Raw genomic sequence first — 27,336 nt, forward strand, 5'->3', positions numbered from 1 at the left:
GAAAACAAAGATTGTTCTCTATCATGGTTTAGGGGAAGGCTACAAAAAGCTATCTCAGAGGTTTAAACTGTAAGGAATGTAAACAGGAAATGAAAGGCCACAGGCACAGTTGCTGTAAAACCCAGGTCTGGCAGGCCAAGAAAAATACAGGAGCGGTATATGCGGAGGATTGTGAGAATGGTTACAGACAACCCAAAGATCACCTCCAAAGACCTGCAAGAACATCTTGCTGCAGATGGTGTATCTGTACATCGTTCTACAATTCAGCGCAATTTGCACAAAGAACATCTGTTTGGCAGGGTGATGAGAAAGAAGCCCTTTCTGCACTCACGCCACAAACAGTCATTTAGACAAGCCACAGTAATTTTGGAACAAAGTGCTTTGGACTGATGAGACAAAAATCGAGTTATTTGGTCATAACAAAAAGCATTTTGCATGGCGGAAGAAGAACACCGCATTCCAAGAAAAACACCTACTACCTACTGTCAAATTTGGGGGAGGTTCCATCATGCTGTGGGGCTGTGGGGCTAGTTCAGGGACTGGTGCCCTTGTTAAAGTCGAGGGTCGGATGAATTCAACCCAATATCAACAAATTCTTCAGGATAATGTTCAAGCATCAGTCACATAGTTGAAGTTACGCAGGGGTTTGAATTTCCAACAAGACAATGACCCTAAACACACCTGGAAATCTACAAAGGCATTTACGCAGGGGGAGAAGTACAATATTCTGGAATGGACGTCATAGTACCTCGATTTGAATATCATCGAAAATCTATGGGATGATTTGAAGCAGACTGCCCATGCACGGCAGCTATCAAATTTAAGTTACTGGAAAGATCTTGAATGGACAAATGGTCAAAAATACCGCCATCCAGAATCCAGACACTAAACAAAAGCTATAGGACCATCCAGAATCCAGACACTCATCAAAGGCTATAGGAGGTGTCTAGAGGCTGTTACATTTGCAAAAGAATTTATGCTCCTGTCTAACTTTGTTATGATGCATATTGCATATTTTCTACTAATCCAATAAACTTTATGTCACTGCTGAAATACTACTGTTTCCATAATACATGTTATATATTAAAAGGAAGTTGCTAGCCAATGATAAACAAAACTCCAAAGAGGGGTTCCCAAACTTTTTCATATGACTGTGTATGTACTTATGATGGTGGCTAAAAGGGCAAAGACAATGAAACCTGAAAATGCTTTATATTAATTTATACAGTTTTTCTGGCTGTCTCCAGACAAAGTGATACAAATCATTCAGGTAGTTGACCTCTGTTTTCATTGTATTTTAACAGCTTGAGCCACACAAGGCCTACATGGCTGCCTCCACAGCTACCAAGGAACTTGTTTATATAAATGCTCTTCTACACATACATCATACAGTTCTTATATATGCAGGCTAATAGTACAGAGAGCCTTGTAACTTCCATCTGCATTGAAGCAGGCAATAAAGTGCTTTCTTTGCCTTTTACAGCTCCTTGCACTCTGGCCTTGCGCCTTATAAATGTGGTGCAGGCCCTATAAAAGGGACAATACACTACATCTCTCCTTGAAGAAGCAAATTGAAATGCCACATGCGTCAGTGTTGAAGGAGTTTAAGATGTCAAGAAAACCCTGTGGAATCGGGAGGAAATCCCAGCACCCAGGGCTCAGAGACCCTTTGATAAATGAGCCATACCAAGACTTGTCAGCTTTGTTCTTATTACCATCTTTTAATTGGAGGCAAGTAATCTAAAATAATAAGACTAGACAAAAGACCTGCATATATGTCATTCCTGGCCAGTCTCTCATGGAAATCAGGGCATGGTCACTTTACAAAACTTTCAAAGCCTGCACTTGTCCAATGGAATCTGCAATGAAACTTCTTTATATTATTTCATTTTGCAATAATAGATTTTTTGTTTTGGACAGATATCCATTCAGTTACTTCATATTAAAGCAAGGTCCTGATAAAAGCAGGTTATTTGGAGCAGAATGGTTACATTTATGGATAATAAGGTTAATGTTCGGGAATCATGATAAATGAAACAAGCCTGATGACTTCAGAGTAATAACCAGGACTCTCCGTTGTTATTTCATGGTGCCCAATGCACAGTATCCACTGCCATCACAGTAAGAATAATATATTATATATTCATGAAACAACGCCTTTGTTTAGCTCAAGACAAGAGACACAATAACCATGTTCCAAGTCATTTTACAATGGCAGACACGGAGCTATGACACCTGTGGGAAATCTGCTCTATCTGTGAGCTACACATCTCCTGAAAATGCCACTCATCAATAAGACCTATAAAGTGCAGTGTCCTTCCAATGGTGATTCCTTATATGGTGCCCAAAGCAAGGGTGGCAATCTGACACCCCACAGCTCCCACCACACCATTACTCTTGTCTGGACCAGCGAACACAGTAAGGAAGGACAAATATCTGGTCCAATGTCCCCTATCTCTAAAATAATTGCACCCTAGGCTTGTGCCTCTACTGCCTCTACTTCTATGACAGATGTAACCTTTCATTTTGCTAATTTTTAATTGTTTCTGACCAAAAGGTGGGGAGCTGCTGTGGACTGGAAGTCTGGATCATTAGGATTGGTGTACCTCTAGACTGGTACAGGAACTTTAGCTAGTTATTAATAAGTATTTCTGTTCATATTCCTTTCAATTCTTCTTTGACAGTGGACTGTGAATGAGCAATTCTGGCATCTCTGTTGATGCCCTAAACCAAATAAGTGCATTTTTAATGAATGCAAAAGGGAGTGCTGTTCATTGTTTCTATTTTAATTAACAATATATCGTCTTTGGGCCTTCTTAATAATATAGTGTAGAAACGTCTTTTTAAAAGGCTTAGGGGCAGATTCACTAACGGGTGAAAAGTCGCCCGCGACCACTTTCGTCGTGGGCACCGAACGCTGGTGACATTTTGTTAGCGTTACTTCGCCAATGTGAGCAATTCAAAGCGAAGATGCGCTAGCGTTCATTTCTGCCTAGTGCATATTCGCTAGAGGTCTTGCGCTCAGGTTAATTTGCATACGGCGGGAAATTTAAAGTTGAATGGACGTCTTTATGTTATATGTGGCAGCAAATACATTACATTTCCACTGTTAAATTCACATGTCCAGGGAACCTTCACAAATAAAATAGAGTTGTTATAATGCCCTACACATGAGCCCACTGTATAGTTTATGTTCCATATGTTTATGTTCCAAATGTAAAAAAAAATTCAAGGTATTTTGCAGGCTATCACTCTGAAATAAGGAAAAGACGGAAACTTTGATGCTTTTTCCACTAAAGAATATGATGTAAGTAATAGAAGAATGAGGAAGATCTATATACTCCAGTGCAATTCACCTGGTCTGAACTGGCAAAGGCAAGTCTGGTGAAAGAGGTAACGCTCAGTAAAATCCACATTTTAGTGAATTTGCAGAGTAACCTCCATTCGCCAGAGCGATTTGCTGCCTGGTGATAGAGTGCAATTGAGCGGTAGCGCCTATCTCTTTCGTTAGCGAATTGGCACCTACGCCTGTTGGTAAATCGGCAATGTCCCTGCGGGTGGTAACGCTGACGAATTGTCGCCAGCATTTGCCACTTTGCCCTTTAGTAAATCTGCCCCTATGTGTCAGCTGTACCATGACAGTCTCAGCCATGCTCTGTTCCTGCTTCTTTGTGCCATAGATAGCACAGTCCCAATTTTATAGAATGGAAAGAGTCTGGCAGTAGGAAAGAGCTGCTTGAGCGACACACTTCTCGCTGATAAGGCTGCAGTGAGTACATGTGCCTGTGTGTTACTGTGCTATGTGCAGGCTAGTCCATGGGTTATATTTTTACAAGGACCTTTGGCTCCTGACCTTGAATTTCTATAGAGACGGAACTTGTGTTTTGTTATGTAACATCCATGTAGCATTTTTATTATACAGTCAGTTCTTACTATTATATTTTATAAACATTTCATTGCTATGATAATTTGCTGGGTTGTTACTATAGAGGAAGCAGACCCTGCAGCTGCAAGGGGGCCCACAAGGTATAAGAGCCCCATGAGGCCCTAATTCATATACAGTTTCAATAAATATAGATAAAATAGGTCAGCCTTTAGACATTTTGGGGGCCTGAGACACAATTTGCCGTGGAGCCCTGTAATAACTAGTTACACCACTGCAAGTATGAATAAGATGACACGCCATCTTGTATTTTCCATAATTGCCCTTAGTTTGTGACCTTGTACCTTTATAACTGAACTGTTTATGTCCTGCAATGCTCTTCTCCCCGGGCTCTTTGTGATGCTTTGGCACCTACAGTACATATTAGAAACATCTTATTTTCTAGGAATGTATAATTAAGTATAGAACATTATAACAATAATAAGTACAAAATGTACAGAAATACATGTCTGGGACTGTTGTTCTGATGTCATTCAGTCAGCAGCAACAGTTCACGCCCTATAGTAATTCCTCAGATATTTTCTCCAAGACTGTTGTCCTTCACCTTAATTAACCAAGTGCTAGTTACTCAGACGTATACCCCCAGCAATTTTCAGTTGACTATTAATTAGTCACAATAGAACTTGTCATTTTCACTTTTTTTGTGGTTACTTTTATAAAGAAATTGATTGGTGCTTAAGTGTTGTTTTATGAAGATGAAAAAGTGAGCGAAGTTGAAGAAATAGTTCACGTTCCCTGTGTATAAATAGGGTTAATTCTCCGTTCATTTGGATTTATGAGAGTGTATGAGAGATCTAAATAGAATAACATAACTATATAAAAGTACAGCATTATGTTCAGGACTAGGGATTAAATGTCATCATTTGTTCTTGTTGTTGTGATTCTCTACTATGGGGATTCTGGATGGGCAGTAGTGTTGATCTTCAGTTGAGGATAGATCCGTTGCATGTGATTTTGGTGTTCAGCATGTATTATGACGGCTGCTGGAGACATCTGGGGATTCTTTAATTATTAATGCATGTGGGAAATATCAAACCTGATAAATGTCCATGAGTTTTTCTCAACACTAATATGTCACCCTCAATTAGAACTTTTATAGGGATAAGACCTTAACCTAGGCTGACAGGACCTCCCCTTTAGCCAGATTCTATAAAACAATTCTTGTAGGGCAGAATTAATATTATTACCCATTGTATGATATAATTTTTCCTATATGAATTGAGGTCTGGTCACCAATGAATGTATACTACTCCTGCTAGCATGTGTAAATTGTCTGAATATTTGTCAAACTGTCTCAGTATCAGACTGGGCCAGTGGGACATTGGGAAAAAACTTGGTAAACCCTGGACATTGTGAGTTCCATGGCCCCTGCCGATCTAGGCCCACTCGCCAGGTGGGAAATGAGGATCCCCCCCCATCTGCAATCATGTCTACAAGGAGGAAGTAAGGATTCAGAATTCATTGAGGTATGGCACTGTGCTGAGACAATGGTGAATTGCTAATGTGGTGCTCGTTCTCAGCCACAAAACTATAGACCAGTTAGTCTGATGTCAGTGGCAGGAAAGCTTTTCAAAGGAGTATTAAGGGAAAAGATTTGACTTGATTTGATTACACATAATAATACTATGAGTGTGTGCCAGCATGGTTTTATGCGTAATAGATCCTGCCAGACTAACTTAATGTCTTTTAATGAGATGGTGAGCAGGGACCTCTATTCTGGAATTGTAGACTTTGCTAAAGCATTTGATACAGTGCCACACAAAAGGTTACTGGTTAAATTAAGGAATGTTGGCCTGGAACATAGTATTTGTACCTGGATAGAGAACTGGCTAAAAGATAGACTACAAAGAGTGGTGGTGAATGGAACATTTTCTAATTGGACCAGTGTTGTTAGTGGAGTACCGCAGGGCTCTGTACTAGGTCCCTTGCAGAAACGTAGCTAAGGAGGGTCAGTGCCGGGTGCAGGCCATGCTGGATGATTTCTTGGACAGACATAATATCCAAGGCTATTGTGATACTAAAATCTACAGGTAGTTTAGATATTGGTATATATAGTTTATGTGAGTGTATGGAGGGATCAGTATCAGTGTGTGTATGGATGCTGGGTTTGAACTTGATGGATATTGGTCTTTTTATAACCCAATTTAACAACCCAATTTAACAATGTAAAATAAGCTGTACACGGTGTGTGGCAGGGGGTGTCATTTGAAGAAACTGGAGCTTGCGACTAGGATGAGGGACATGAGGTGGCAGCCCGCCATTGGGCCCTAGACTCTTGCTACAATTTTCATATGTATAAATATGTATATTTTATATTATATATGCACTTTGAGAAAGGCTGATGTTCCAGCCGAAACGTCAGTCGTGCCAAATTAATCTGATTATTGCTTCTTAAGTCCTGTGAGTGCGGCTTCGTCTTTGCAACTTTTGCAAATTTCCCCTTGGAGGACAGCACCCAGGCAACTAAAACTACGATTTTGTGAGTGCCGATACCTATACTTTTGAGATATATATATATATATATATATATATATATATATATATATATATATATATATATATATAAATAAATAAAGGTGGTCCGCAAACAAACCCTGTTTTGTTTAAAGGGTAAGACATTATTTGGTAGCTTAAGGCACAAAATGTCTCAATGTCGAAAATATATTAATAATGGGTTGAGTGCAGACTTATTGTATTCGTCTGTATGAATTTTGTGGCCACAGCCTCATTGCACCCCCCTTAATGTTTTAAAAATTATTGGTGATCACAACTTTCCCTTGCTTGTTAAAGTGTGTGTATATATATATATATATATATATATATATATATATATATATATATATATATATATATATATATATATATATACGCAGATGAAAAAGTCTAATTCGTCTACCACCAAGAGTTGTGTCTCAAAATGTATGATGGAAGAAAATACCAACTTACCAACCAACCAGTCAGTTATTACTTAATATTTATAGATGACAGGGTCATTATTGTTATTATTGTTAGGACTGTTATTTTTTTTTTTTCTAGCAATGTAAGAATGTGATTCAAAGTATTGGAAAAAAAACTCATCCTTATTTACAGGCTGTACTGTATGATCTAAGTCTTCCGACACAGTAGAGACCTGTGCGGGTCCATTTTTTGGAACTCGTACCCGCAACCTGCAATCCGCAACCCGGACCCGCAACCCACATTCTTACCCGCTTGGACCTGACACAACAGTACCTTATCAACAACCCGGACCCGCGACCCGCTGACCATCAAGAATCAGGAAGTGCTGTCATTATAAACCGGAAGTGACATAATCGGTAGTAGTCGTGATCAAAAAGAAAGGAGTAAAATAGGAAGTGCTGTCGTTGTAAACCGGGCGTGACATCATTGGAAGTAGACGTGCTCAGAAAAAAAGAGTAAAAACCGCAATCCCCCAGAACCACCGCAGGGAACGGGCAGGTTTTTGCGGGTAACCCGCGGGTACCCAATCTGCTGCAGGACTCTACGACACAGTACAAAGGTTCACACTTAATGATACAGAGAGTTAAAGCTGAGCCTGAATGTTGGTGGCGTCTGCATCCATCTTACCCCTGAAAGAGTATTAACAGATATTAACACAAAATGGGTAAAGTAGTGATCACTTTGCACCTTGATTTATCAATCCGAATATTACCAATAAAAGCTCTGATTTTCTAGTATTTGGTTCTACAGCATTGTACAATCCTATCTGTCTAACATAAGATGAAAATCACTGCCTTGCTTGGAACAGTGTGTTTGTAAATAGTACCCATTCCTGTGGACTCTCCCAGTTGACACAAGGCTCAGTCTCTATACAAGACAAAAAAAAATGAAATCACTTCTAGGAATCCATATAGAATATGAAATGTGTTCACCTGTTTATCTCTAATATTAATTTGCTAAAGGACGCAGCATACCATATATTTATACCATATGTACCATATATACCATATATACCATATATACATACAGTATATATATATATATATATATATATATATATATATATATATATATATATACAGGCAGTCCCTGGGTTATGTACGAGATAGGATCTGTAGGTTTGTTCTTTAGTTGAATTTGTAGGTAATTTGAAGAATATACAATTACTTATTAATTGCAACTAAGACAGATGTTTGTCTTAACATAGAACAGGTATGGGACCAGTTATCCAGAATGCTCGGGACCTGGGGTTTTCCAGATAAGGGATCTTTTCGTAATTTAGATCTTAGCTGAAGTCTATTACAAAATTATGTAAACACGAAATAAACCAAATAGGCAGGTTTTGCCTCCAATAAGGATTAATGATATCTTAGTTGGGATCAAGTAAAAGGTACTGTTTTAGTATTACAGAGTAAAATACAATTATACAAATTAAATTTTTAAAAATTTTAATTATTTGATTATAATGGATTCTATGGAAGCTGGCCATTCCATAATTTGGACCCCTCTGAATAACGGGTTTCCTGATAATGGATCCCATACCTGTATTTATTTTTACCTTTCTGTGCTCCACAGTAGGCAACACACACCAGAGGCGATTGGGGCAGGTGGTTTATTAAAGCTAAATGCTAATAAAAGTCAAGCAAACCATAGTATGTTACTGTAATAGCTTCTGTATGTAAGTGTGAGTTGTATGTAAGTCATGTGTATGTAACTCGAGGACTCTATATATATATATATATATATATATATATATATATATATATATATATATATATATATATATATTCAGTAAGAGGGAAACGTTGGATAAAAAGACACTTGTTTCACTAAAGGAAGTGCTGGGCCAGGAATGCTTTATTCCAAACTTTGATTATATATATATATATATAAATATATATATATATATATATATATATATATATATATATATATATATATATATATATATATATTAGCAATTTCCCAGTTTTTTTGAAAAGCATATACTTCCTTAAAGGGTCCCTAAACTTGACTTTCTATATTCTCCTTTGTTCTAACTCAGGGGTCCCCAACCTTTTGGCCTGTGGATCAATGGATCATTTTTGCCAAGGATGGGGGGGGATCGGCTAGGGGTCGGGGAGGGGGGATCGGGAGGGGTGGGAGGTGTTGGTCTCCAATTTGGGCGCGCTGGCGTCTGTCAGTTAATTGTTCGGCGGCCTAGTTCAGGACTGTCCGCGGCCCAGTGGTTGGGAACCCCTGGTCTAACTGATCTATTAATAGGTGACTATAATTATTGTGCTCCCGCTTGCTTACCCCCCCCCTGTCTCAATGCTGAGGTTTCTGATTAAAAGCCTTTGAATGGCATTCTCATAGATGCAACTCTCTTTTACAGCTCCCATAAGCTTCCTTTGTGTTATAAATCCCTAACAATAAAGAGAAGAGAAAGGCTGGTTTAGTGTGGCCGGTGTATGTTCAGCCAGACAGATGAAATGTAACTCTCCATAGCAGGGCCAACTCCCTAGGTTTTTAACGGACTATACAAAGATAGATTCCATTACCTATGTCAGTATGTATTCCCTCTACTAAGCTTAAAAAAATGTAGAAAAAATTACCTATTGGCTATTTATTACCCAATCATTGCAACTGTTGCTGAATTCTCAGGGTATATGACAAAGCTGCAGTTGTGACTAGGTTGTAAAACAGATAAAGTAACATATTCCTAATCTGCACATATTACAGCGTATTGTTTTCTCGTTGCTATAGAGAATAACTTCACTTTCACACCTTTCTGTGCTGTTCTGTCTCTGCCAGAAATGTGTGGGAGGAGGAGTATAAGAAAGGAAAATGTGAGTTGTTAAATATGTAAAAACAGGACTCCTTCATAGTTATTATCCCTCAGACTGAAGAATGGACCCAGTATTGTGCACACCTAACTGTAAGAGATGTGTGATCAGAGGCAGATTTCTGGGAAGACCACAAAGACAAGGACTGACACTAATCTAAACTAATGGTACATTCTGGCTGAATACCATTCAAATGTATGTTTCACCACCAGCAATTTAAACGTTAGCCAGTGGGAAGGAAACAAGGGGTGCTTTGCTAGTAAATCAAAAGAATAAAGGAAGGAAAACTTCAGCAGAATCTCTGCAAAACTTTTATTCCAGGTGATTTCATGCAGGGCCGCCATCAGGTCGGGCATAGGGGGTACTGCTGTACCAGGCCTGGGCCTGAAGTGGGGTGCTGCACTTTTCGAAATAGCTGGGCCCCCCATGACAGTGCCTAAGCCGTACCTCCTCTCCTGAAGTCCCGAACAGCCGAAATGCAGAAGTGCCGAACATCCAAAGTCTCCAAAGCAGCCGAAATTGAAGTCTTGAAGCGGCGAAAAGACCAGAAGTCACTAAAGGAGGCAAAGTTAAAGTCCTGAAGCCACAAGTTCAATTCTACTGAACACCAATGTGTGTTTTTTTTTAAATGTTTTTAATTCCCTGGCCACCAATGTATTATTTTAATACTCTATAGGCCCCTGCCACTAATGTTATTTAAAAAATATTCTCTGGGGCCCCAATTTTTTTTAACTTGTAAGGGGGGCCCTGAGGTCAATGTTTTTTTTTAAAAAACTTTTATTGGGCACCCTGGCACCAATGTTTTTTTTTTTAACTTATAGTGGGGCCCTGTTCACCAATTATTTTTTTTAGCTTGTAGGTAGTGTTGCCACCTTTTAATAAAATTTCCACCGGCCCCTGGAGGGGGCGGGAACAAAGGGGTGGGCCGTGATGTCAAAGGGGCGGGGCCATGTCGCGCAATTCGTCAGAAGCTGGCAAAAAGGTGAGTTTTGACCAAACTGAGGGCAGGCCACCTGCTACATTGGCGTTAAATTTGTAATACCGGCCCCGGCCTTGGCAAGTGTTTTACTGGCTAGGACGGTAAAATAACGGCCGGGTGGCAACCCTACTTGTAGGGGGCCCTGAACACCAATTTTTTTTTTAAAAAAAAAAAAAACTTTTATTAGGGGCACCACAGTTTTTTTTAACTTATAAGGGGGTCCTGACCATCAATAGCTTTTGTGTGGGAGGTTACGTGTTTTTTAGCACTGATGTCTGTGTGGTCTTTTAATTTTGGTGTGGAGTGGTGTAGGATCTGGGGTGGGGCATGGGGTTGCGGTGGGTGGGGCCCAGGGCTGCCTGTAGATTTATCGTGGGTGACAAAATTACCTATGTGCCATTACCTTTACACAGGGGCGATCCTGGCCCCTCCGCCGCATGAGGCAGCAGCAGTTGCTGCTAAAATACCAGGAGCAGCATTTTTGCCGCCCCTGGTACCTCAACTCGCCTCATTGGCGAAGCACCCCTGCCTTTACAAAATGAGCAGCTCTTTGCATAGTTTTCTTATAATATGAATTCTTGAGATGTTATTAGAGACTGATAAATGTGCTGGAAGGTTAATAATATTTGCTAAATTACCTTTTATTTATGTACCACCCTTACAAAGCACTTTACAGATGTTGTTGGAGCACACAATGTAAGCTCCCTATCACAGTCCGACTACATACGCACACAATATGATAAACTTCATCAGGACTTAACTTGCCTGAATGTATTTTGGAGTGTGGGACGTAAATGATTTCTCAGGGGCCTATCTATTATCCTGTGTAACAAATCTTGGCAAAAAAACAAGTGAAAATGCGATTTTATCAGGGTGTGTATGCCGTCTGAACAGAGATTTGGCGCTATTATTATTCTTTGTTTCAAACCTCACGTAATCCATTATAGGGGTGGTTGACCTTTCAATTAACTTTTAGTATGTTATAGAACGGCTAATTCGAAGCAACTTTTCAACTGGACTTCATAATGTATTTTTAATAGTTTTTAAATGATTTGCCTTTTTCTTCTTAATCTTTCGAGCTTTCAAATGGGGGTCAGTGACCCCATCTAACAGCAAATGCTCTGTAAGGCTACAAATGTATTGTTATTGCTACTTTGTATTACTCATCCTTTTATTCTGGCCCTCTCCTGTTCATATTCTGGTGGCTTGTTCAAATCAGGGCATGGTTGCTAGGTTAATTTGGATCCTAGGAACCAGATTGCTTGAATAACAATTTGGTGAGCTGTTGAATAAAAAGCTAAGTAACGCGGAAACCATGAAATTAAATCCAATTGCAAATTGTCTCAAGAAACTCTCTACATCATACTAAACATTAATTCAAAGGTGAACAACCCCTTTAAAGTTAAAAAAACGGTGTATAAAGCTGCAATGGATGATCACCATATTTTCCCATAGCATTTTACAAGTGGTTGCTTACACTTACCCCGGATTTGTTTGTGGAGGTGTGTAGTTGCCAAAGGCTGATAAGTTGTTTTTTCCATGGAGAAGTGGGGCAAAGTGGAAAACAGCAGAAAAAATAGGCCCTGTATAACATTGAAACTCTTTACAGGGCCTTGGTCAGAAATGAATAAATTGATTAAGGGACCAAATGAATCTGAATGTATAAGAATTTTATTTTGCTTTAATAATTTAAAACCTGGCCGGTCAGGAACCCAACCTATAACAATATAAGAACATAAAAAGGTTTTTCAAAATGATTCAGGTAGGTGGTCACTTAAAATCACAGTAATAGGAATTTTCCAAATCTCCTAGGTTGTATTGAATGATTCCCCCAGTCTTGCAACAACAATTATGTAGAGCAAAATTGGTGTGAGTTACAGTTCTCCAATTTGGGAGTATTAAGGTGTGAGTTATAGGTCTCCAATTTGGTAATCAAGTAAGAGGTAGTTTTCCCAAATGGGTTGTCAGGCTTATTATGTGGAGATATATGTAGAAAAAGGTTACAAAAGGTTAATTGGGGCGTCCCCCACACCCCTCTCTTTCCAGCTACACGTGCCCCCCAATAATGGACTGATCTCACCAGATCCTGTGTTCTGGTCTTTCCTCAAGGGTACAGTTGGGCACGGTCACTTGGTGACAGGTCACTTAGCACTGGATCCAATAGCCTTTTTGTGATGTCTCAACTTTACAAATAACTCTTTCCAAATTACAAGATGGCGCCTAATGTGTCTCTGCACGTGCGTTCCACTGTGGAACGCAAAACTCACGGTTTCATGATTTCTTGCCGATTGTCATGATTTTGGGGTAAATTCACCAAAAATGTAATTTCAACCTTAGGAGTGATACGCCACCTAGATAGTGCGACGTGTTTCGTCTATAAGGCTTTATCAAGCCGTTGCAAACAGGAAGTGGTATCTTACCTCACTTTATATACCCTGTCTTAAAAGGGCCATGTCCATAATTGGCTCTAAAATATATCCCATCTTTAAATTATTACATACAGCAAAAAAAAATATATTCTATAATGCAAAATATATTTGCATTATAGAAAAGGTGCCAACTCAAATTTAGTATTCAGTCCCTTTGGGTGAAGGGCACTTAAATTAAATATCCATTTTTGCTCTTTACATCTCAAGACCTTATCTCTATCTCCTCCTCTCTTCAAAGTGGGAACCCCATTGGTCAGAAATGAACTAAAGAGAACTCCAGACCACAGAGCACCAGTGGTGTAACTACAGAGAGAGCAGGGGGGTGGGGCCCGGAACGATGGGTCGGCTTTCTCTACAGTTTTAAAATCACTCTATTCCCACCAACCTTCTTTTTTTACCCTTCTTTTTTTAAATTGATGCATACTCACTCGAGTACAACCACATGATGGGGGAGGGGGTTGCAACCAGAAGCAGCAACATGCGGGCCCCTCCAAATGGTTATTAATGTTTAACCCCTTCAAATGAACCCCAGTGCAAATATATGCACAATCTTATACAGATCTATCAATACCCTCACATACTGTACACTACACATATACATTAATGACATATTCTAATAACTAACTATAGATCTTTCGATTATAATAGCCTTGGAGATTATGCTTGCCCAAGAAATCATCCAAGCCCCTCTAGAATCTGTTATTGGAACATCTCACTTCACTTACCATAATGAAACACCTACACTGCTTCAAGTTCTGTTCTTCTAGTCTAAAGGGGTGGCCTTTTGTGCGTTGATCTTTTCTACAGGGGAAAAACCCCACTATCACCCCACCAATGAGAAGTGGGCTATCACAATAAACTGTTCTTATATAAACTAAATGGTGAATCCAGCCTTGTGCATACAGCAAGTATAATGTCAAACACTGAGGGGGTTATTTATGAAAGTATGATTTTATCTTAAGATTTTCTGCTACAAACTCCGTTCGGGGTTTTTATGCTTATTTATTATTACATTTTCCCGAAAATTTGCTTTGCAGGAAAAAAATCATATGTTCACGTTTTTTTCAGATTTTTCACCCGAAAACTCCAATTTCTTATACTTTTTGCCCGAAAACTCAGATAATCTACTGGTCTCAAAACCCAAACATGCTATATGAGATAATGTGTCCTCTTCCTTTAAAATAAGGTTGTTAGAAGTAGCCATTATTAAAGCTGCAGAACGCTAACATCCTTAAACTGGAGAAAGAGTTGCCTTTTTTCTTAATGAGTGAGATTTAAAGGGCATGTAAAGTCTAAAATAGAATAAGGCTAGAAATGCTGTATTTTGTATACTAAATTTAAACATGAACTTACTGCACCACAAGCCTAATCAAACAAATGATTTATGCTTTCAAAGTTGGCTACAGGGGGCTGTCATCTTGTAACTTTGTTATACATCTTTGCACGATTTAAGGTGGCCATACACGGGCCGATAAAAGCTGCCGATAGACCGTGTGGGGCCCCCCGACGGGCTTCACTGATCGAGATCTGGCCGAAAGTCGGGCAGATCTCGATCGGATGGGACGCAAAATCCTGTCGGATCGTGGCCACATCTATTCGTTGATGTGGTCCCGCGTTCCGACTGCCCATTCCCCTAGGGCCCACGATCGGATCAGCCCGATATTGCCCACCTCAAGGTGGGCATATCGGGGAGAGATCCGCTCGTTTGGCGACATCGCCAAACAAGGGGATCTCTCCGTGTATGGCCACCTTAAGACTGTGCACATGCTCAGTGTGGTCTGGGCTGCTTAGGGATTGTCAAAGCTGCTTGAGTTCTGCATGGCTGGGAAGTAAGGCGGGGGCTCCCCCTGCTGTTCATAAGTATGATTGTTTCCCTGCTCAGCAGTTAGGGACCGTCTGACAATTCCTATCCACAGCAGTAAATGAAGGGAGAATTTCACTGCATACAGTCAGGTTTCTTATAAAAAGGGTACAAATTTTTTAATTAAAGTATATTGGAGATAGGTTTCTTTTTCATTAAAGAAAGTAAAAATGGGATTTTATTTTTTTGCCTTTACATTCCGTTTAAGATTGTATGATGGGTGGAGGAGAGTTGCTCTTTTGAGAAACAGATTTCAGTGCAGAATTCTGCTGGAGCAGCTCTCCTTTTTCATCAGGATTCGGATTAGGCCGAATCCTTCTACCCGGCCGAACCGAATCCTAATTTGCATGTGCAAATTAGGGGTGGGGAGGAAAATTGTGTGACTTTTTGTCAGAAAACAAGGAAGTAAAAATTATTTTCCCCTTCCCACCCCTAATTTGCATATGCAAATTAGGATTCGGTATTCGGCTGAATCTTTCGCAAAGGATTCGGGGATTCGTCCGAATCCAAAAAAGTGGATTCGGTGCATCCCTACTTTAAGTTCTTATCAGCATATAGCCAGCAAAGTGGAATATATGCAGAAAAATACAAATTCATTAAAAAAATGAGCATGAAAATAACAGATGTGTCTATAACACAAGACAGTCTCACACCCATGTCCAGAAATAACACAAGCAAAAATACTCATCCTACTCGTACCATACACCATAATCCTTCATTCTCACATAAAAATAGTCATGTGCAGCACATAAACACACCATTCATGATTAAACAGGTCATGCATAATCATTTCACACACACATATAGAGAAATACAGATGAGCTTAGCCTGCGTCCTTCCCCCACAGGCTGTCAAGCACAGAAGGCACTTGGACAGAGAAGCAATGCCGCAATGCCCACACTTACAACTGCCAACAAAATAGCAACCAGCCTTCAAATCAGAGTTGTCCCTTGGGTACAATTGCCCCTGACCACCTGTGACCTTGATATTTGCCCTTTTAACTAAGGGGCTGATGCATATCACATCACTGCAGTACAGTAAGCAGCTTAGATGTAAGCAAGCTACAAAAAAAGGGTTTACTGATATCATACTGAAACTTCTGTAACCAATTATCTTTTTCAATGTTAAAAAAAATAATAAAATGATCTCGGGTTATAGGAAATTTTACAGACATTTGTGAAACTGTACAGGAGTGACTACTGGGTATATGGGTATATGAGTATATAATGCTTTTCTTCTTCAGAGATTAGTAGTATATAACTAATAACAGCCCATCCCTAGTTCAATATTCCCTTTATATAAAAAATAGCAATTGCCCCAGCACTCTTACCGGCTCACTAAGAGAAAGTCTAGGTGCACGCTCCCACTGGAGACTGCGTCTTGTCCCCACTCCATATACAGAAAAAAGAAATGGAGCAGCACACAATCTTTGCAAAAAGTGTATATTCAACACATCAGAACAGCGACTTTCGGGCAAGCTATATGCCCTTTATCAAGCCATATATGGCTTGATAAAGGCATATAGCTTGCCCGAAAAAGTCGCTGTACTGATCTGTTGAATATACACTTTTTGCAAAGATTGTGTGCTGCTCCATTTCTTTTTTCTGTATATATATATATATATATATATATATATATATATATATATATGTTCCATTTTCACAGACTTACAGACTATCCCTATGATCCAAAGTGGCAGACTATCCAGAGCTCAAACGTGAGTGCCTGCCCTTCCCTTGAGGGTAGTAGAGTGCACCAGACTTCCAGCCATCTGCTAATTAACCATGTGATAGACAGTCAGATAAAATAGAGACAGAGTACTAGGGATAAGGGGCAGATTGTTGCTAGGTAACACAATGACATGTACTTATGCACATCTAATAAAAAAAAGTAAAACGGGTTACTATTTCCTAGTATATATATATATACAGAGAATAGCCAGTAGAAAGCAACTGAAATTGGTATATGAAATTGGAATATGTTAAACTGCAACTTTTCAAACGTTAAGCAACTGGCAGGCCCGGATTTGTGGAAAGGCCACCAAGGCCGGGGCCTAGGTTGGCATAATATTAGGGGGCAGCATGCTGCCCAACCACACCCACATTGGTTGAAAAATACTGGGGATGCGCAGGAGACACGATTTAAATTTCCCCATTGCTCTGGTCCTGATGCTGAAAATGTGCCCGAATAAAGGGGAGGGGACACCAAACAGCAGTAGACCTAGGTTTGCCCACTATGTAAATCTGGCCCTGGCAACTGGGAAATGAATGTGTTAAAAACAATGGTGCAATTAGATGTAAATAACATGCTGAAAACTCATTGGTAGCAGCCCCTGGTTTTGAACCAGGTATGTGCAGAATACAGAATTCATATCAGTGTTAGACCAAATCCTAACACTTTTGGTGGGATTCAGATGAACCAAATGTGAACCCTAAAAGTCATGTGACTTTAAAGCTCCGGAAACTGAACAACAAGCTTTTGTTTACAATCGATGCTTTTTTTCCCCATTTGTCAGCCCATTCCAGTTTGAAACTTAAAATCTGGGACAAGTGATATAAGGGGTAATTCACTATGAGCCAATCCCTTAAAATCCCTTGCATTCAGGGTCTGGCTGTGCGTTGCACAACTGGGTGCCTCCCCCCATCCTCCCATCATGAATACAGTGGTTCCGAATGCAGGCTGTATCCAATTCATTAAATGGACTTGCATTAAAAGCTGTTCCTTGCACTTCAGCATTACTGACGGTCCTGATTCCTATTCTGCCTCCAGGGTTGGACTGGGCCAAAGAAAAATCCCACTGAACCCCAGCACTTGTAGGACCCCGCCAACCCAGACCCATTCCCTTCTGAAATCGCGTGTCCCTATCTCCTGACCTACCGTATGGCCCAGAGTATAGGAAGTAAGTTACAGGTCAGTCGCGGACAGAGGTTGTTGGGATTGGTCTGGGGGGCCAGATGGCTTGTGGCCCGGGGGGGGGGCTTGCAGCTGGGGCGGGGGGCCTGTGGTGTTGCACATGGTTCAGGGGGGTTACAGCTCCTGCCCCTCTGATGCAGGGGAACCCTGAAGCTCCTGGTACCTGCACCTAAAGAATTGGCCACACAGATCATTTTGATAGCGATCGCTGTAAGTGAAGCCATCCAGATAAGGACAATTTTGCGAATTATGATGCATCAGCCACAATTGCCTCAGGTTCACCTCCCCTTTATCCTGAAATTATGGTGAAATGCTGCACTCTGTGCTGTCAGTACTAACATTTCATGTAGCCCTGACAGCTAGAGTAAATTAGCTTTCAAGGTAGGGACCTAACCCATAACCTGCTCATTCTGACCCCGACCTGCCTCCTGTAGTAAGCCTTGACTAGACTGTAAGTGGATCATTATACACGGGGAAAAGTACATTTTCACATGTTAACCCCTTAATTGGCTGCCTGTAACCTGTAACCACTGCAACTAAAGATTACCCACCGACCATACATGTGGTGCAGACATCAAGTAGAATCTGCCTTGTGGGTATTTACCAGTACCTGACCCACTACATGACTCCAGTTTTAGGTAAAACAATCCTATTTTTTTATGTTTAATTTCATTAACAGCATTAGATAAATAGTGCTCTAAATTATAGAAAAACTTGTCTGCGGCACACTAGGTCCCAAGCATTCTGGATAATAGATCAGACCCAGATCAAATGAAAGCAGATGAGAGGAAGCTTTATCGGGCCTCTTTTCCTATTCTTATTCATCCCTTTCCCTGCAGTGTCCCACATTTAAACACCATTCGTGATATATTGGAACCACCTTTAGCTGCTTATTCATTCCTTTTGAATTTATAAATATAACATCCCTTAAATATTCTGTGCAGGCTCAGGAGTTGAATATTACATTTGGGAGAGCAAGAGGGATTCATTTAGAAATCAACAGTATGTTGAAGTGACAGTAGATAATATTTCACCTGAGGCTTCTTTTATGAACATTACAATTTAACTAGAAATATCAGATCTTTGCCACCATCTATGTAAGCCACCAAAACAACATTTTGCATGTAGGACAAATGATATATAAGTGCCCTTTTCTACATGAAGAACATGGATTGAAATATATGGACCTTTTATTCATAAGCCCACACAAGCATAACATAGAGACTTTATTACAGACAACCCTTGTTATTCAGCCTCCCTTTGTAACACCCCCTCATTTATTGTAACCAGCTTTCAGCGTCCCTTGTCATAGGAGTTTTTGGCACAGTTTGAATGATGGAAACTGTCAGATGAATTTATTCCACCACAGTACACACAATCCCAGCAAAGGAACATGCTGCAGAGAAATGGCCCAAAGATGTGGGGGTTGTTTGGTTGAGGATCAAAAAGTCTCTTTTAGCCAAACTGTCTCATACAGATTTTAAGTAGAATGATACAAGAAATAACTGAAATTTTAAAGTCCTGAATTTCTGGGTAATTCAGGTACAAAAATAGATTATCTGGCTGCTGCAAAGTAATGGCAATGGCAGTGATTCTGAAAAAGGCTGACAGTATGTGGAGGTTAATGAGAGGCATGGTCATTGATAATGTTCATGGGGTAAATGCAAGGCATAAGTACAAAGGAAAACTTCAGATAATAAAACCAAAAGGGGAAATCACAAAGTTTAGGAATGAAACACAATTAGGGCATCGCTATACAAATCCGCTTGTTTCAGCATCAGGTACAAACTGCTAGTCCCACCACCAGGGACCCACATATAACACCAAAGAAGACATGCCGCAGCACTCTGAATCTTGTAACTGTGGTTTATTGTACCAACAACTCACACAAAGATGGAGAATTATACACCAGTAAGAATAAAATCATAGTCCTTATCATTGCAAAACATTGCCATAAGTATTAACGGTTGACGTCACAATTCTTTTTAATCTCTCCAAAGAACTGTTACTAGAGAACAGGGTTTTAGAGAAGTGCTTGTGTAAGCTTTCCATGCGGATTAAACTGTTGCAATTTTTGATGCAATTTATTAATGGTCCAAACATAGTCCCTGCACTTCAGTGTAGTTGCACCATTGGCCAGTGCTTTTAGGTATCCTGTCTCTTTTGTTGAATCATGTGCAAGTGAGCCTGACATCAGGGAATCCTGGAGCTACTTTCACCCTAAACATGGTGGCAATTCCGTGGCTCATACAGTGGGCTGCAACTTGTACCTGATTCATAAAAACGTGCACACATGGGTGCATTCGTTTTGTGGCATGGCTAATATCAGGTCCAGAGCTGACCTCACATGGCAACAAGCATGCTTGTGACGTTACTTCCTCTGCACAATGGTCGATGAACCTGCCAGATTTAGTAGGAAAACATCTGCCAACAGGGAAGCAGGGTCTTTTTACCCTTAAAGCTGCAACCCTACTAGGGTTGCCACCTTTCCGTGGCTTACAATCTGGGCAGGGGGTGTGGCCATGACATCAGAGAGAGGACCAGTGATTTTGTGACCGGAGTGAGATATGTCATGGGGTGGAGCCAATCTCCCGAAACGTTTGATCACAGTGAAGTGTTATGAGCACCATGGAATAAAGATTGGGAACCCCCCCATTTGCAGCAGACAAGGCAAGTATTGGCATCAAATTTTTTTCAAATTGTATATTACTGTGTGGCTAGGCCAGGGTCTCTACCTTATCCCCTAATTGGACTTTCATTTGGAGTCAATCTCTGACTGCCACGTCAATCAAGGGAGAATTTGCCTGGTTTTCCTTATTTGGAAAACTATCTTGACTCAGGCAGCCCTTCTCAAAACCGGGCTGTCCAGGTCAAATCCAGAGAGGTGGCAATACTACGTCCTACACACAGGCCCTCAAGTGCCTATATGTTATATATGCCCCCTGCAGATTTGGGGGGGGGAAACACATTGTGGTTAAAAAATATGATGAATTGCATCCAAAATTGCCCTTTGCACACTGCATTATGCAATCTGACAAAATGTTTTCATGTGTGGGTAATGTTTAATAATGTAGAAAACTAAATATATATATATATATTGCTTTTGTGCAGAAGCAAGCCTGTAGCAGAGAAGAGGCAGTGTCATATTCTAAACAATCATTATTGTGCTTTACACGGAACATAACTGAGTTCTGTGGTTGTTTCCTGTAATGGCTGCATGCCTCTGCTAATAAAGCACTGTTATACTCTGCTCATCCTCAGCTACCCAAAACATAACAAGTTGCTCTTGCTTATTCTAATCCATCATTTTCCTTCATCATAATTCAGATTCCCGTTTGACCCGCAAATAAAAAGGGTTTTTGAGAAATGATATGGGAAAACATTTATAAAAATTCAGACTTCTTCTTTCCTAGTGCCATAAAGTATAATTAATGTAGTATTTTTGTTTCTGAAGAGACTAACATTAATTTATTTTCTGGCCTGATGGGATTTCAATAAGTCGAAGATAAAAAGGAAATGAAAGTACAAATGCTGCTTAAGTACATTATTCTCGTAGAAACACTTATTTTTAGAACACAAAGCAGGAAATAGAAAGTATTATAGCAAAAATAATAATAATGTCTCAACATCCGGACGATTGCAAGTAACAAGATTGCAACATGCTCTTTTGTCAGTCTGGAGCCTTAAAAACACCTCTAATGCCTATATAATCAAACTGCCCCTAATTTACAAGGACGATCCCGATAGCCAACTGCTTCTAATTTCCAGGGACTATTCCTCTAGCCAATTGCTTCTAATTTTCACTGATAATCCCTATAGCCAACTGCCCCTTATTTCCAGGGACGATCCCTATAGCCAATTACTTCTAATTTTCACTGATAATCCCTATAGCCAACTGCTCCTAATTTCCAGGGACAATCCCTATAGCCAATTGCTTCTAATTTTCACTGATAATCCCTATAGCCAACTGCCCCTAATTTCCAGAGATTATCCCTATAGCCAATTGCTTCTAATTTTCACTGATAATCCCTATAGCCAACTGAAACTAATTTCCAGGGACTATCCCTATAGCCAATTGCTTCTAATTTTCACTGATAATCCCTATAGCCAACTGCCCCTAATTTCCAGAGATTATCCCTATAGCCAATTGCTTCTAATTTTCACTGATAATCCCTATAGCCAACTGCCCCTAATTTCCAGAGATTATCCCTATAGCCAATTACTTCTAATTTTCACTGATAATCCCTATAGCCAACTGCTCCTAATTTCCAGGGACAATCCCTATAGCCAACTGACCCTAATTTCCAGGGACTATCCCTATAGCCAATTGCTTCTAATTTTCATTTATAATCCCTATAGCCAACTGCCCCTAATTTCCAGGGACGATCCCTATAACCAATTACTTCTAATTTTCACTGATAATCCCTATAGCCAACTAACCCTAATTTCCAGAGATTAACCCTATAGCTATCTGATTCAAATTTTTACTGATAATCCCTATAGCCAACTGGCCCTAATTTACAGGGATGACCCCTATAGCCAAATGCCCCTAATTTAAAGACTAATTTAAAGACTATAGTATAATTAACAACCAAGGACAGTGGCCAACTTGCACTTTTCCCTGCAGTGAATTGCCCCCCCCATTAAAGATACTTGCGTCAAAATGCACACCTTGCACTTTTGTATAGTTGCACTTAGTCCTTCCTGCCTTCCATTCAGAATCAGGCACTGCTGCTCCTATTGACACAGATGAACACCGGAGCGACCACTACCTCCTGACAAGGCATCACTAGTCACCTAAAGAATCAGGTAGCAGATTAGTAGTCAGCACAACTGCAACTCACTTCTTTGGCTGGGTGCACGTCCTCCAGTGGCCACCTTCCACTGGCAATATTAGCGAAGAAAGTTAGTCCAGCACCCACTGTTTCATGAATAAAACAGCCTTTATTGGACCAAGGGCATTACGGGTAATGCCCTTGGTCCAATAAAGGCCGTTTTATTCATGAAACAGTGGGTGCTGGACTAACTTTCTTACCTAAAGAATCAGGTGCAGATGTCACTTGCATGGCAAACAGCGAAAATAATGCCAGACAAACTGAAAATGTTGAAATGTAATATGTGAATATTTCCCTATTTTAGCTTCAACCTAAAAGAAGAATATCGTTTTGATTTCAAAACAAAATCCCTAATGACCGTATCTGATGCAGAGAAGCTTGCAAGGAAGTGTCTAGTGAATTACAGTATCCTGAGCACAACTGCAGCCTTCTGCGCAGAGAGAGACAAAGAAGTACATTACGTAATGGAACATACTTCTACTCGCTGTTTCCCAGTAAAGCACATGGAAAGCCAAAGGAAATAGCCTGCACTTTTTTTCTTTTTATGAGCTGGGCTCAGAAATTTCACATGGGAGAATTCCGGGCTTATGTTCAAAGTGAAGGGATGGAAATTTTTAGAAAACATCTATTGCAATACTTAACCATCACCCTCTGATTTTGTTTTAAGATAATATATACATTATTTGGCAGCTTCCTTTTATCTTGCTGTATGAGGAAAGTCTAGTAATTATAAAGATGTTATGTCTTGGATTGGATTGGGTGCAAATCCTGAAAGTATGCCTAATTATAGATCCTATGTTTTTTGTTTTGTTCTTTCTGCAGGATACAGTATGTGCAGTAATTAGGCACAGTAACCAGTTTTGGGGCATAACACAGGCAAGGGCAAACAGGTCTGCCAATAGGTTTTACTATTTCCTACTGGATATGATGGAATGGAATCTATTTGTATTCAGCTTCAGGAAGCTTGTACTGCCCAATTATTGTTTCACTGGCACTTTGTTGCAACATGTGTGCAGTCTTAGAAACCACAATCAAACTAATTAAAAGATACGAACCGAATAAGAATAAAAATAAAAGGTAAAAAAACGTGAACTATCTGCAAAACAATTATGAGGGTATGTGGGATGCCTTTGCCTTGCTTTACCTGTGGGGACTCCTGCCGCCTCCTCTTCTGCGCACCTCTTCTATTTGACCTTTACCTGCTATTGATTATTCTTCCGGATTCCGATTCTGTACTGCGCTGATTGACTGGTTATTGACCTCGGCCTGTTACACAACTACGCTTACTCTTTCCCCATTCCTATTGTCACATGTTCCTGTTCTCGTGCCTCCCATGAACCCTCAACCTGGCCCTCTCACTTCAAGACATGGCGGCATTCAAGTAGCGATGTCTCCTCCCGGCTGTTATAGGCAGAAGTACGAGCCGTAACAGGGGCTGTGGCATTTGTTCTGGATTTTGGGATACCGAACGTGACGACAATATGGAAAACTTGAAAACCTTGACAGTGAACGTTTTTTGGACAATTACTTGTGAAAAATCCGAAAAAAAAAATTGAAAACCTCTAAAAGTCTGAATGGCTAAAAAAAATTCCAATAGGATAATTTACAACTGTGTCAGACCAGGAAGAAATATGAGTTTCCTAAATGAGTACCTTGTATGCATTAAGCCAGAAATATCATCCTCCAAGGACTACGTTGTTAATAGGTCCGGAATATATGGCCAAAATGTTGCTTTATTGTTAAATAATTAAAGTACTTTCCTGTAGATTTGTACAAACAGTATTCATAAATGGCACCCAGAAGGGTTTTTTAAGTCTTGGAACACCAACCAACCAACCTCCTTTCCCCACTGGTGATTTTGACTGCTGTCTTGGGTTCACTGCAATGTCATTTATAGAATTGTTTCTGACCACATTTAGTGGATCATCTGATCTTGATCATCAGTGTCATTCATTCATATAATATCTTCTCCTTTTTGCACTCATTTGCTCTTGTATTATCTGGCTTTTGTCATCAGGGCCGGAAGTAGGGGTGGGCATAAAAGCACCTGCCTAGGGTACAATGATAGGGGGAATGGGCAGGTACCTATTAAAGTGTCTTCTGCCTACCCCCTAGTCTGAGTTTGCTGCCCTCTGTCACTATCCCCTCCCTCCCTTTTGCCGTTCTCCCTCCCCCGACCTCCACTCAGCTACTGCTCATGCGCTTGAACGATGTGCTTGGGCAAGGCAGGGGGCCAGCCAGGTTTCCTAGGATGCCCGGTCGACTTGGCCTGGCCCTGGTTGTCATTACTGGCTCCTTACTCTCTTTATGTCTATATATCTACTGCCTCCTTCCTCTTGACTATGGCATTCTTATTTATAATTGTGGCAATTTTCTTTTTTAGAGGAGGAGATACAGGATATGCAGAGGTGACAACCACACCTGGGACCCAGGACCTGAGATGACACATTGGGCACCAAAGTTTGGTTCTGCATCACTGATGCACAATCCTACATACAAGGGTTGTTGGATATTGGTGGATAGAATGGTTGTAATTATGGAAAGGAGTGTGATTTAGGGCATAGGTGTTTGGCAAAGAAAAAGAAGGTAACTCAAATTAAACTGTACACAAGGATGCCCCAAGGGCCCAAAATGCACGTTGTGTCTTATTTAGGGAACGATGTTTGGAAATATGTAAAAAATGGACCTTAGTGGCCAACCTCATTAGGGATGTAGCGAACGTCGGAAAAAAAGTTCGCGAACATATTCGCGAACTTGCGCAAAAATGCGAGCGGTTCGCGAACGGTTCGCGAACCCCATAGACTTCAATGGGAAGGCGAACTTTAACATCTAGAAAAGACATTTCTGGCCAGAAAAATGATTTTAAAGTTGTTTAAAGGGTGCAACGACCTGGACAGTGGCATGCCAGAGGGGGATCAAGGGCAAAAATGTATCTGAAAAATCTGCCTGTGTGTGCTTGGAAGAGATAGTGTAGGGGGAGAGCTGTTAGTGATTTCAGGGACAGATGATAGTAAGCTTGCTGGCTAGTAATCTGCTTGATACTGCTCTGTATTGGAGGGACAGAAGTCTGCAGGGATTTGAGGGACATTTTAGCTTAGGTAGCTTTGCTGGCTAGTAATCTACTGTTCTCTTTAAACAACTGCCATACGTTGACCTTGTAGGCATTGTTTGCCCAGTTTTTTTGGACGCAGCCACTGAAGCACAGTTGCCAGAAAAAATATGCCATATAAATGCTGAAAATAGTAATTTTTCGCCATACGTTGACCTTGTAGACATTGTTTGCCCAGTTTTTTTGGACGCAGCCACTGAAGCACAGTTGCCAGAAAAATTATGCCATATAAATGCTGAAAATATAAATTTTTTTGGTTGCAGCCACTGAAGCACAGAGGCCAGAAAAATTATGCCATATAAATGCAGAAAATATGCATTTTTTGGTCGCAGCCACTGAAGCACAGTTGCCAGAATAATTATGCCATATAAATGCTGAAAATATAAATTTTTTTGGTTGCAGCCACTGAAGCACAGAGGCCAGAAAAATTATGCCATATAAATGCAGAAAATATGCATTTTTTTGGTCGCAGCCACTGAAGCACAGTTGCCAGAAAAAATATGCCATATAAATGCTGAAAATAGTCATTTTTTGCCATATACGTTGAGTCAACGTATGGCAAAAAATTACTATTTTCAGCATTTATATGGCATATTTTTTCTGGCCTCTGTGCTTCAGTGGCTGCGGCCAAAAAAACTGGGCAAACAATGCCTACAAGGTCAACGTCGTTGACCTTGTAGGCATTGTTTGCCCAGTTTTTTTGGCCGCAGCCACTGAAGCACAGAGGCCAGAAAAAATATGCCATATAAATGCTGAAAATAGTAATTTTTTTGGTCGCAGCCACTGAAGCACAGTTGCCAGAAAAATTATGCCATATAAATGCTGAAAATATAAATTTTTTTGGTTGCAGCCACTGAAGCACAGAGGCCAGAAAAATTATGCCATATAAATGCTGAAAATATAAATTTTTTTGGTTGCAGCCACTGAAGCACAGAGGCCAGAAAAATTATGCCATATAAATGCAGAAAATATGCATTTTTTTGGTCGCAGCCACTGAAGCACAGTTGCCAGAAAAATTATGCCATATAAATGCAGAAAATATGCATTTTTTTGGACGCAGCCACTGAAGCACAGTTGCCAGAAAAAATATGCCATATAAATGCTGAAAATAGTCATTTTTTGCCATACGTTGACCTTGTAGACATTGTTTGCCCAGTTTTTTTGGTTGCAGCCACTGAAGCACAGAGGCCAGAAAAAATTAAACCAGTAGGGTTTGCACCCTAGTTTGTAACGGTGGCGGAGGGAGGAGGAGGACGCTAAAGGACAGCTGTGTGTGGAGTCATGAGGCTTGAAGAGAAGGACAGCTGCATAGAAGTCAGAACAAGTCTTCCGGCGTGCAGTAACCCTCCGAGATCCACCCCTCATTCATTTTAATAAAGGTCAGGTAATCGACACTTTTGTGACCTAGGCGAGTTCTCTTCTCAGTTACAATCCCTCCTGCTGCACTGAAGGTCCTTTCTGAGAGCACACTTGAGGCTGGGCAA

This window comes from Xenopus laevis, chromosome 7S, assembly GCF_017654675.1.
Source record: "Xenopus laevis strain J_2021 chromosome 7S, Xenopus_laevis_v10.1, whole genome shotgun sequence".
NCBI lineage: Eukaryota > Metazoa > Chordata > Amphibia > Anura > Pipidae > Xenopus > Xenopus laevis.